Below are 14,181 nucleotides of genomic sequence, written 5' to 3' on the forward strand. Positions count from 1 at the left end.
AGCGTTGTCACGCTGCCTCACTTGTGGGAGTCATCTTCACTCACACTCGAGTTGCCTCCCATCTGCTCACTGAATACTACAAATTGTATAAGTAGGAGAAGTTCTCACCCTCGTTTTCATGAAATGGCCCAACAGATTTCTAAAGGACTCTCGTGTCTGTTGGCCTTTTCACCAGCCTTTACCTGAGCTCAATATGACTTCTTCAACACTTATGTAACTGTGTGCACAGTTTACTTACGGCAGTTAGATCCCTTGAATGATCAATGTTTGCGTGATAATGCACCTGGACACAGTGACCTTTTGGTCCTGCAGTAATTGGATTTCATGGCTGAGAAGTGACGATGAAGGATTTGTTTGATTTAGAGCCTATTACTTCCACAACTTTGGCTCTCATCCCTACATTTTGGAAAATGTCCAGAATAGATATTACATTGATACTTAGAGGAATGTCACGTAAGTATCATGTTGTGTTCGCAGAATAAACCCAAAACCTGCTTAATTTACATTTTTATTTTATAAGAAGTACAAGTAGAAGGAAAACTAGTCATTACTACTTGAGTAAGAACATTGTGACTGAGAGAAACTCGATAACACCATCTTCCAGACTGTTACACTGACAAACACTTAACCAGATATGTTTCACAAGAGCAGTAACACATTTAACATGTAAATCGGTGGTGCTGCGATTTAAACACTTTTTATTTCCAGATCGTTTCACCAGTGAATAGACCTGGGAGTGATCGACTTGGACACAGAATAGTTAAAAACGTTGGCACACTCTTCATATATATGTTTCATATATCGGACTGTGTACAAGCAAAAACAAGCACATGAGAGAAATGAGGAGTTGCTCAATGTTTTGATGTGACATACAGGCGTCAATCTTGAGTCTACAGTCTTGAGGGGAAGTGGACAACTTATAACGGAGAGCCAAAGCAGTACACCTTCAGGTTCTTTAACGTTTGAGAGTAAAACCAATGGGGCATGCTCTGAACAGAATATTGATTAACAAGAATACAAATAACGTATTAAAAAGACTTAGCTTGCTAGGGCCGCTGTAAGGCTATAATAAAAATGTAATGGAAATCCATCCAAATAGTTGTTGAGATATTTTAGTCTGAACTAGGACAAAACAAAAATGTGAAGTTTCTTCATTGAAATATATGTTGCAGACATGTTTTCTAAATAGATGTTGTTGCTTTTTTAATTTTAAACTTGTCCTTCTGCACATCTGCTGTCGTAAAAAATAATCCTCAATTTAGCCGCAAAATCCGAAACATCTAATCTAATGTAATTGTTTCTCAGTTGAGGCCAATTTCCATCAGTGAGAGCGATTTTCCACAGCCACTGAATACACATTTATGATGCATTCCCAAAATGAAGAGCCCAAAATCAGCAGATCCCTCTGGCCTGAAGCCTCAATCTGTTTCCCAATCTCATTTCTAATTTATCTTACTCTGCCCGAACAAACCCCGGTGCCGTAAAGTGCAGTTTGACATTAATCCTTTGAATCTGCAGTGGGCGATGAAGCGACAGAAGAAGGGTTTGGCATGAATCGCATTCCCAGTTCAATCCCTAGAACTCTGCAAAGTGCCCTTCATTTGTCTTCAAATCAACGTCATCTGTGCTTTGTGAATGAATCTAAAAACGTGCCCGTGTCTGCTCTCCCAGGAAGTGAGGAATCCTAATGGCCTCCTGATGTAGCTTCTGCTGTTAGTGGGAAGAATTGAGGTAGAATCAGCTTTACCCATTATCATCCACTATTTGTATTATCTTATACACTTGCAGTCTTACTTTATTCTTTGTGTACAATCAATGTGATTTACATTGATAATAACTACCAGGTGATGTTGGATTGTATTCTTGTTGTTGTCATTCTCCTTCTTGAAGCTGATATGAGATGAACTTTACACTTAAGAGGTGTGTTTGTGTGCAGTTTTTTCATTTTATTGCAAAAGGTTACAGCACTTTTGAGTTTTGTGTTTGTTGATTCTGTCCCGAAAACCGAAGCTAACCACGGTGGTGAAACTGTTGGTTGTGAATGTTCAGGGTGTGGCGTGTCAAGGCCATTCTGAATGGTCTGCCTAAAGAACATGACACGTTGCACTGCTTTCCCCTCTCAATCTGGCTGAAAGGTATCGTGTTTTTCTTAGTCAGTCTGGTTAAACTTAGTTTATATTTTTCCTTTATGTTTTTCCTTTTGCCTTAATGGTTGCTCTTTCCAACTGTCCCATCAGCAATTCAAAACCTGGTAACTAGGATGGAACGTCGAGGGGCACCACTAACATCTTATTGGCCGATAGACAAGTCAACACCTTTGAGTTACAGCAATGTAGCTAGCTCAGTTCATCGTGGAGAAATGTGTATCCAAATGTTTGAGGATATCACAGATTACTTGTGCACATGTGAAGATAAAGACACCAAAAGGATGTTCCTATAAATCCTCCTCTCACAGTTCTGAACGTTCGAGACTGTAGACACAAAAACTGATAGCGTTGATCCTTTCTTCAAACAGTTAAAACATTTTCAGTGAACAATGACTGTTCTCACTCAGATTCAAATGTGGAAGTGGTGCAATGTTGCAGCACCACAAGACGTCTGAGGGAGGAGGTAAGGCTGGATCATTGAGTCAAAATTCTGTTTGATGATGATCTTTTCTATCCGAACAGCTGAATGTTTGAGTCAAGCCCTACCAAATAAAAGATGGTATGTTTTTCTTTGACACTAAGTCATCCATGCAGGCATTTCACTGGTGTACTGTGACCCAACTGTCCCCAACCCCCCCTAATCCCGCCGCCCCCTGGTGATCGGATCGCCTATCGACAATTGCGAGTCATCCAATTTGACGATATGAAAGTACAAACAATGGCCCAATTCTAAATGTGTGTTTTTAATGTGCCATCTACTCTCCGAAGTATGTTTGCATGTTTGCCACCATCAAAGATTACTAACAGATGAACGCCCACAAATATCAAAGAGAATATCCAAAGGTCTTCATGCTGTGAGTTGGATATGTACAAAGGAATAAAACAGTGGCATGAAACACTGAACACAGCAGTATTTGAATATTAACATCAAGGTTATACCCTTCTACACACTGTATATCTGAGTGCGTGCAAGACTGATGAACAAAGGTGTGTTATTACTGAATTTTCAAGGAAGAGTGGAATCCATAATACAAAATAAGAGCGCTGGGATGCAGTTTGATGTATGACCTCAGAGGGTCTTTCTCCTGCAGAATTAAGATGGCACCTGTCAAAGTATGAGCCTTTTGTCGTTGGTGCTGAGAATCTTGAAGTCCTTCGCTGACGCTGGAAATGATGAAAAGAAAATAGAGACAGCGTTTGTTATGTGTTGACAGGGATGTGATGTACACTTAACACAGGCATCAATAAATGAATATAATAAACTCAAGCATACACACACACACACACACACACGTACCGTAGATGTCCAAAGGCACACCAACACACACACACAATCTTGTGTCTGAGCACTGATTTAACTCTGAGCACTGGTTTAACTCATTTAACTCTTCTGTGTGGACTATCTAGTGGAATCAGACAGGATGCACGGTGAGTGTACTACTGCAGAGAAGAGCCCTGATCCAGCATTGTCATAGCTTCTGCAACACTGCAGGCGTTATAAAAGCGACTGGAATATGGATGAGTGGGAGAGTGCCGTGATTGAAATGTGCTAAAGTGAGTCGGTGCCTTTGTACTACCCTCCCAAGGTGTGGGAGAGGAGGAAGAGAGAGAGAGAAAGTAGGGCAGAAAAAGAGTAGAGTAAGGTGGAGCTGCTCGCTGATACTTTGCTGGCCTAAACCTGAACACAAGTTGCCCTCAAGCACTGGTTCTCAATCTGATGATTTTAACCCCATTCGCAATGCTGCATGGCAAAGCCTCATCCTCAGTTCCGTGTGTGTGTGTGTGTGTGTGTGTGTGTGTGTGTGTGTGTGTGTGTGTGTGTGTGTGTGTGTGTCTGTAGCAAAAGATGCTTAGGTTGTCTTGTCGGTTAACAGGTAAAGCATGACGCGGTTGCATGGGTTCATAACACACATAAACACTGACACAGTTTTCCTTGTATCTCTTTCAGGAAACCTCCTCCTGCTCAGATCGAGACTTCTGAGAAATGAGCTGCCAATGTAAGTCCTTTGCCTGACCTCAGCACTCAACTGGTAATGCTGCTTTTAAATTAATTAAGCCGACTGAAAATTCAAATTGAGTACACAAACACTCGCGCATGCACAGAGCCGTAGCCTTGGACCCCTAACCTTTAACTCCCTGCTCCTCACTAAACATCAGGAGCAGGATTCACCACCGAGTCCATTTATGAGAAGCTAATTGCTATTCCCTGCAAACACACTGATGAGACATCAAAGGATGACTCACTGCAGGACAAGCTAGTGAAATTCAAATTTCAAACACAACCCTTGCTTCAATATAATTCTATGAAGTTGCCACTGCTGGTTTTAGTTTGTCATAGCACAACGAAGGCTTAAGGCAGAATCAATAACGGATGAGGATGTGAGAGTTTACGAGAAGCTTCTGTGCCTACAGGACCGGCAGGACCGGCTCTCTGTACACCTAAGAACTGGTCCTGTAGCTTTCAAACATCACTGCGTATAATATTGTGAAATGTTAGGAGCAAGTGTACATTTGTTTTATTGTGCATTCACATCCTTTACATGTTATCAACATATATATTTGATATGGTGAATGTGTTACCAAACTATTTTTCTGTTTACACAACTAGCCGATACAGAGCATCATCAGCATTGTCTCGAGTTTCTGACCACCTGGTTAATATATTCACTGAGCCTCTGTTTTTTATTAGCGGCTAAAAACTCCACTATCAGGGAGCATTCAGTGGGATTATTAGACCTTTTTCCCGCGGTGGAAACAAAGTTAATGAGAGCAATAACATAATAAACCGAAAAGTTATATCTTATATTTTTATTTCTTCAACAAAATAAAAGATATTCCAGTGCAGAAAGAATATTTCGGCTTTTTTTAATGTGAATGCTTCCTTGTTTCAGGTATTTTCTATATATTATATATTATATTTTCTAAGTTAAATTGTTCTTTATTCTTGTACACCAACCTGCCTCTCGTATCTACAAAAATTCTTGAAACAAGTTGTTTTGTACAGTATAGGAAACAGGTTGCAATACTCTTCCATCACTGGCATCACTTATTTCAAGAAGATTTAGGACTCAATTATCCCAGAAATAACTTGAGATTGTGAAGATTTTTAGTCCTGCTCTGGTATAATTGTGCATTGCAACACAGTAATTACAATGTGAAAGTAGGGGAATCGTGATTGTACTATTTCACAGATCATTGCACATTGTGTCTGCAGGATTGTGTTTGTTGTTGGAAGGAGTTTTTGTTAGGGTCTCGCTAAATATCATTGAGCACAGGTTGCACAAATCCCACAAATGTGTATCTGCCTCTTAAAAGTTCCTTGAGTGGGCTTATACATGGCTTCTTCTCCATTTGGTCGTCTTAATGAAAATGTGAAACAGTGTTCACGCAACTGCAGCAGATTCAATTTAAAGCCACAAACATGACCACTTCTCACATATCCAATGTCATGCCCTTCATTCCTTCACACAACTATAGACACAACGTTGTGCCTTTGCAGTCCCTCTCAGATATTTACATCGGCATCATACATCACACGCGCAGACAGGCATTTGCATCCAAATTTCGTCCTTGACATTCACACACACACACACACACACACACACAGGCAGATGTACACACGTGCACACATATTGCCAGTTTTCTGCAGAAACAGGGGTCCTGCCAGCTGTGTTGCTGTGGTTAGGAGATAACAGGATGCTCCAATCAAAGGACTCCTCTCAATCCTGCCCATAAGGCCCCTGATGGAAGTCTCCCTTAGGTGGAGGATGAGAAGGTGTTGCTGACATCACACTTACAATAGGCCATGCTCGAGGTGTTAGAATTGGATCCGGAGGGTGCATTTGACACCGGATTTTGTACAGTAAACGTGCACAGAAGGTGCACCGGTCCGTGGCTCGATAACAAATAAATCTACAACTTTTCTCGAAGGCGGTTTAATTTGTGCTTTCCTTTTTAGTTCAAAGTGAGGCACGTAGCATTTGCCAGGGGATAATCAGATCAATGATAGCTTCTCAGAGGAAAAACCGAACGGATGCATCCACAATATTGAAACACTATGATCAAAGCTGAGCGCACTCTGTGAATGAGAATGTAAGTATGAGAGCAGGGCTGCAAAGGACGGCTGTGATTGATGCATTACTCTCTCCCGGCTGTCGGCACACAGGGAGACTGTTGCAATTTCCCTGAATTACAGTGTACAACTACTTTTGTCTCTTCACTCTTTCCCTCCTCTCTCGTCTCTTTATGCACTTGCATTATAAAGTGCTCATCCTGTGCTTTTAAAAGGCCTCTCATGTGTGCAGACAGTAAGAGGCCGGCGCGGAAACACTTTTTAGTCTGTCTAGGACGGCGTAGAACTGCTGTTACTGTCCTACACACAGGAACATAAAGTGAGTATCCTTTCTGAAGAATACTGAATTAATTCTTCACATTTATTGCTGCCTTTAATTTGTTGTATACAAACATTTCTATTTTCCTACCTTTTTGTTATTTATGATGGCTAAAAAGCGAAGATGAATCATTCTCATTCCCACAGATGCGATGTCACCAAATCGGTGTATTTCTAGATGAGTCACAGCCGTGAAAACATTCATTTAATGGATATGTTCTAATATACCGGGACAAAACTCACAGCCCACTCACACTGTGGATAGAACCTGTCAGAAAATATATATTTCACTCTGTGTTACTACGTCAAGGTAAAAATCTTCTCTGACTCAGAAGTCCTATCAGCAAAGAAAATCCACATTACCGGTTTCAGTGCAGTTTAAAAGGGTAATGAGTCTCAGTGGTGATATTCAACCCTCAGTGGGAAGGAAACCTCATGGGAGCCAGATGATTAAGAAGACGTATAATGTGGTGAAACAGCCTCTAATGTATGAATCACACCTTGGAACAACACAGAACAATGTAAATTGATGTAATTAATAACAGCTGGTATTTACAGTACATCAACAAAGTTTTAGTTTAAAATCCATATATTGTTGAGTTGGGTAAAATCTCAGCCCTGGGGCATTGTGTTAAATCACCAATTGCAGCATAAAATAAGGATTTTTTTTTTTACATAATGGGAGAAGACATTGTTCTGGTTCTTTGTGAGCTAAAAGTATGATTTTGAGACGCCATGCAATGAATGTGAATATAGACACAGACTCGTAATCCAGGTAGCTTTACAACCAACGGTTCTACACGTCAGATTTAACAAGCAAGTGCTCTGCTTCATTTGAAAGAAACATTAAAATAAATCAAGCATTCAAGGGGAGTAATATATACATAACATTGAAGCTGAGGAGAAGATATTTATAGGCTCGAAACTATATAAATGATCCTGAACCAAATAACATCAATCATGGTATTTGGTGTCGTCTGAAGGCTGTTTGGTGAATGCTCCACTCCAGCGACAACAATACCACTGCTGAACCACAGACTCTGGATTAGTGCATGTAAACTTGCACATGGGAGTCACATGTAGTATAATACACCAACGTGACATTGGCCAACATTTGAGGGCTGTAGTTCACGTCTCCTAAATGTCAGAGCTCTGTGTGAAATAAAACCGTACATTCGTACCGTCTCTGCTGGTCCTGCTGGCTTTATAAGCATTGTCATGGCAACGGCTCATCCTTGTGCCATTGATAGGTTGACAGACGGCCATTAGGGTATTATTGTGACGTCAAGTGGGGATTGTGAAAAATGGATTCAGGGGGTTGACCCACTTGGCATCCAGAGGGGACCCCTGTCCTCCCTCCCCCCCCCATCACACGATCACTCCTCACATCTTGACAGGAAGTGACTTTTCACCTTTTCCTTTCACAGCAGGAAGGCTCATTGCGCTGCTGCTTCCTCTGTAAGGGGGGGGGGGGGGGGGGGGGGGGGGGGGTCAAGGCTATGGGGATGTGTTAGAATGAACCAGCTATTGTGTGTCAGGCCAAGGGCATTTTGAAGTGGGTGAGGTTTAAGGCTTATCCTGGTGCGATTTAAAGCTGTGCTGTGGTTGTTCTGGCTGTGGGTGACTGCTCATAGCTCATACGCATGCAATGCAGCAGCTCACTGACAGCACAGGACGTCACTGAGCTGAAGCTTATAGGAGTAAGATTTGAGAGCTTTTTTTTTAAAGCGTTCAGGAATCATCAAAGTTACAAAACATCAGAACTCATCTTACCCCTTCATTTAACTTTGTCTTGTAATCGTGGAAGTCGACCTCGGTTTTAGTTGTGCAAAAAACAGGAAAGACTGAATGCTGCACATGCTCATTGAGGTTATCTATGTTGTTTGACATGGCAAACACTAATTAGAGCGAGAGACTGTTCTATATTGATGTGATAGATTGATATCAAGGAACAGCTGAGATTTATGGTTAAAGTTTTACAGCAGGAGGTGCCTTCAGTATACCAGGATCTTCTAGTCTTCTAATAGTCTAAGTGGATCTTTACTGTGTGTGGGTTATGGTGTGTGTCTCTGCGTGAGAGCGTCGTGTGTTTGAATGGTGTCTGTGAAATCATAAAAAGATGCTAATGTCTGGGTGCGTGCGTGCATATGTGCACATCTCTATGTCTGTTTGCATTAGTCCTTGTGATTTGCCCTGAGACTAGAGACAGAGGCCACAGCTGCAGCCCACAACCCTCCCCTCCCGCTGTGCTTCACTGTGTGCAGGACCCAGCGAGAGACACCCATCTCTGTGTCATTCCTAAATATAAAAATACACCTCGAATGAAGTAGTGCAAGGCCATGTCTGGTCACCATGTCTCAAGCTTGAAATTGGGCACTAGTTATATTATGAGGTTAGTATTTGAGCCTTTCCGTCGGGGTGCTAATTCAAGAAGCTAACCCACTGCTTGTGCTTCCTGCAGATTAAATACTTAAATAAAGTTTCACACTGTTTATTCTACTCAAGTCAATCCCAATACAATACTAACAGGCCCATATGCACATGGAAAGAGTTATGAATTGCTTAATTCAATCCTCCTGTTCATACCAACCTTGAACATTTTCAAGGTAAAAGATAAAATCCACATTCTTCATTTTGTGCAAAAATGCACGACAGCTGAATGCCAATGTGAGGTTTCAAGGGTCTGAATTTGTCAAATTATGTATTCAAGTCTTTTTAGTATGACATTCCCTCTTTGTGTCACTATCTCTTGTCTGTCTCACAGTCTGTGGGGAAACACAAAGGGGGAATTTCGTGCTCCACAGACATTGACTTTGTAAGATACCCACTTGATTTGACTGTCAACGGCTGATCAAGCCTCATGTTAGCTTCTACTGAACTTTAAAATGTATTTGTGGATTTTGTCTCCCATCTCTAACCTTGGCTTCACACTGTTAAGGAGTCATTTTATGGCCAGTATGAAAAGTACGTTTAGTCTACAGAAGGGTATTTGAGTCTTGTATTAACACAGATTTATAAGTATGTAAATCTTTCTTTTAAAGTTCTACTCCTTTTAAAATGACTGAATAAGCTCATTTAAAATGTATTTATTGAATAGCCATGACTGAAGTCGTTCAACAGCATCGTATTCTCAAGTACATCTAAATTAATTTGAACTCTGCCCGGTGATATATAAGTGGTGGGTGTTGACACACAGTTGCTTTCACACCTCCAGGTAGACCGACCCAACAGATCTACAGAGGGACATGGACAAGGTCACAGAGGTGGGAGTGGATGATATACAGTATGTTGGAACATGGCCCATGATAATGGCTGCCACGCAGATTATAGGTGGAGGTTAAAAGAATAAGCTACATTTCCTATTATGGTTTAAGGATTAAATGATTTCACTTTCCCTTGTTTTATTGTCAAATCCACTCTAGCTCCAGGTTATACAGATGAGATATTATGATCACTGCCGTCACATCGAGAGCCTGACTTTATTTTGAGTTAAAAGTTCACGCACAGATTGGGCTGCATGCAGGATCCTTGAGCCCTCACACTTCACAATAATGTTTCTCAAACACTGGGTATTTTTGAGCTTGTTATTTATGTGTAAATATTGTGGAGATTAATAGCAAAATCCAATGGGTGATCATTGAAAATGAGCTGCTTTTTGGGCATTTGTGTATTTACAGACCTGACCTGAACAGTGACAGAATAGCAATTATAAAACTGTGCTTACAATTCAGTGCTTTAGACGTCTTCAAAGACGAAAGATGCTTGTCAATATACAGCCTTGAAGTCTCTTTGACTGCTAACATTTTATGAAAAATCAGGACGGGAAATTCATAAATACTCTGTAAACTGCAAGGAAGAGCTGCTTTCTTTGGCACGTTCAGCTTCTAAATGTATTCAGTGCTTTTTCATACTAGGCTTTCCTCATCTTGAAAAACTCCATACTCGTTTAATGTACAAACAGGAATAGTTTTGAGGACATGGAAAGTTCCATTGCCATCCTAATCAGTGAAGTGGTGCCACCGTCTCTCACTGACTTCCTTTCTGGCTCACAGTCTTCAGAGATGGGCTAAAATGAGTGGGTCATCTATCACAACAGAGGGGAGAGTGGTAAATTTATAGCTGTGAAAATGGGTCAGAGCACAGCACTGATGGAATAGATAGAGTGTAATTAGGGCAAGGTTAGCCTGCCTCACACACAGGCATGCGTGCGCACACATACACACTATTTATTATTAATTACGTGACACACATACATTCAAGGGAGTGTTTGTGTGTCTTCGCTCGCAAACACTCAAATTCTTGAACCACCTCTCCTCTTTCATAACTTAAAACAAAGCGAAGAAAATTCAAATCTCTCAAGCAGTCGTGGTCAATTATTATATTGCACACGCATACATATGCCTTACATATTCACACTCATTTACACCCTCGCACCCTTTCTGGGATAAACACATGCATTGAACACTCTGCTAACTGACACACATCTCCTCCTCCGGTATCATCTGTTTACCTCTCTTCAGTTGAAAACTTCCAGCACATGCAAAAAAACAACAACAACTGAACTCTCTTGACATTAACCGCTCTCGCTCTTTCTCCTTCATGCTGTTTCTCCCCACTTGCTAAATTTCTGTCCCCAATGAACAGTTCACAACTCATACTCATTTTCACGCCGTCTCAGTGCTTTAATTTCCACTTCCGTCAAAACCCACACTTTTCTCCCCGCAGCTTTTGCCCCCACTTCTTTCTGTCCATCCCTCCTCACCAGCAGCCTGCAAGCATTCGGCCCCCTTGTTCCATGTAACACACACTGCCTTTAGACGCAGCACACTAACACACACACAGAGGGCTGCCCCCTGTCGTCCAGGGCAGTGCTGTAAGCCTATGGAGCAGATGGGCTCAGGGCTGACTGACTGAGCTGTGCTCTGACAAACTGTCTCTCTGTACAGTGTTGCTCAGATGAGGGGATGATGTCCTTTGCACGGGCGCTAATCTAAATCTGGCCGCCCACAGACTTGCCAATGTAGAAGCTGGCAACCGGTCGGAAAAATCTGGCATCTCAAGCGCTTCAGCACAGACAACCCAGAGACGTTTTGATACAGTATAGCCATCAGTTTTACTGTTTCCAGGATGGCAGAGCTTCTCTCTGTTAATGAAAATATTGGACGTAGGATTCTCACCCTGTCTTGGAGAGAGGAGTCCATTTGTTTGGGGAACTATTTCATGGCGGAACTCTTTCATGGCAGGAAATGTTTTAACTGGCTAATATTGTTTAAATGGATGAAATCTTCATTCAGTGAGTTTTTAAATAGTTAAATATTAAGACAGGTCCTTTACAGAAAGCAAAAAGAGGGATGTGTGACTGTTCAAAGACTGACAGAATGATGAAGTACTATATATTAGATGTGACAGTCCCCATTAGAGTTCACCCAATTTCGTTTTTTGAGAATCAAAAATTGATCCCAGTACTTTATATTTCTTCCTCCTATTTAACTCCTTTAAAGTTTAAACCCTCCCAAACACGTGTCCCTCTGTACCAACACTCTAGTATTTCTGACAAATTAGCAGTGGTGGACAGAAGCTGTATTTAAAGCTACGACAGGGAACTCTCCTATTGTGTTGATTTTGGCGGTCCCTGTGAACGAAGGTGGTAGTGTTTCCGAGCACCAGATTCCCTTTCCCAGCAGAAAACCTCTCATGTTACTGCAGCAGGGTCTGACAGTCTGCTCCGCTCAGTAAACCTGGTGAGCCTGTATGATATAATCTGCACCAATGACAAGCATTAGGAATGACAATCTATTCGCTGATGGTCTCGTTTACCTATGTAGGTCACACAGAGTCAATCAGTATTAAATTGAGACTGTAACCAGTTAAAAGGTCCTCACAATAACTTTACTTAATAGTTGTACTTTACTTGAGTATTTCTATTTGATGCTACTACTTCACTTCTACTATTGTACTTTTTACTTCACTACATGTATTTGATGGCAGCAGGAAGTAGTTACTTTTCCAATTTGGACTTTGCTTTAAATACATATGTACACGATAGTCTTATACAATACAATAAACAACAATAAACAGTATATTTTTCATTTCATTCAGGCTGGAAATATGTTGTCACTCTGATTCATGAGCATCATGAAGAGAAAATTGGCAACATAGTTTCAGGTATGGTTCTGGGAAACATTACTTGACATCCAGACAGACCTTTTTCATCACATCTCCAATGCTTTCTGTCAGACTCAGGGACTGACAAATATATCCTCACAACATCCCCACACGCTGTACGAAAACGTCAAGAGAGTGATGCAACGCTTGTATTGAGTGTTATCGCCCTCTTCTGGTCAGTGGCGTCAACTGCCCTGTGGCTCTGAGGTAGCGGTGGCCGAGAGAACGAGTAAGGTCATGAATTGGAGACGGTGCCAAACACCCCTTTCCCCACTTGAAGAGCAGATGGCAGCTCCCCAGTGCACAAGGCAGGGAGATGCTACCACCAGACGCTCTAAGCAGGGTGTAAAACACACCCAAACACAGACACATTAACATTCTTGTTTGCACTATTCTCTATGAGCACTGTACACACAGACTGAGATGCTCTTGTCTCTCCAGGCTAATGAATGCAGAGGCTTGACCTGAATTACTTGAAGCGTCACGTATGGGTCAAAATGTCTCTTGACCTCTATTATTAATACTTTGCAGTGATACTGTGGTAGGTTGGTGTCAAATCTACTAAAATTAGTGGTTATGAAAGATGCATAAATATATGCTGACAGGCTTAATGAAAACTGTATTACCTGCAACAACTGGGACCACACCCATCTTTGAACTTGGCCTTCATTTTGATCTCAACTACACAGCTGTAAAGTTTAACTGCATCTTGCGCGGTTGGGATGCTATCGCGGTGAAAAAATCAGTCCACTGACAGACAGACATTAACACCTGGCAAAGTACTCAAAACCACCTCGGTGGTAGTTCCCGCTGCAGTGGGTTTCTCCAGGACCACATTTTGTATATTCAATGATAACCATGTCGCATACTGTCACGGCTGGTAATCGCTGAGTATGCCTTTAATGACCTATGACTTAGCATCTTAATTAGCTCATAATCAGTGCTTTATTAAAGCCAATGCACTGGGAAGGTCAACCACTTAATAATATAGAACATGTCAACTATAAGACAAGTCTGCTATATGTTTTTCTGCTATAAATCTGTAATTAGAGGGATTGAGATCCAGGCCATTTCTAGGTCTTTAATATACAAAACAGACACATATTTCTCACTTCTCTTTTACTTGTATCTTACTTGTGTTTAGTATAGTTACCTACAATTATTGCGCATTTACCAAGAAACACTAACATTTTGTGAATGTGCTAAAGTGTCCAAAACTTTTGACTGGCAGGGTACAGTTTACAATCCCGCCTGCATTAATAATGCAGCTATCACTGTCATTTCGAGGCGTGCTGGTTGACACATTGAGGAGGGTACGCTAAGCTCAGCTGAGTGGCGTGTCGCAACGGGATATGAGGCAGTTAGTTAATGTGGTGTAAAAGGATTTAGAGGATTTGACCCTATCAGCAGAGATGGCACTCAGAGAGGCTCTGTTAATGACACTAAATGAGTCTGTGCCTGCAGCATGCTAATAATGGT

The sequence above is a fragment of the Pholis gunnellus genome (genome assembly GCF_910591455.1).
Source record: "Pholis gunnellus genome assembly, chromosome: 3".
In the NCBI taxonomy this organism is placed as follows: domain Eukaryota; kingdom Metazoa; phylum Chordata; class Actinopteri; order Perciformes; family Pholidae; genus Pholis; species Pholis gunnellus.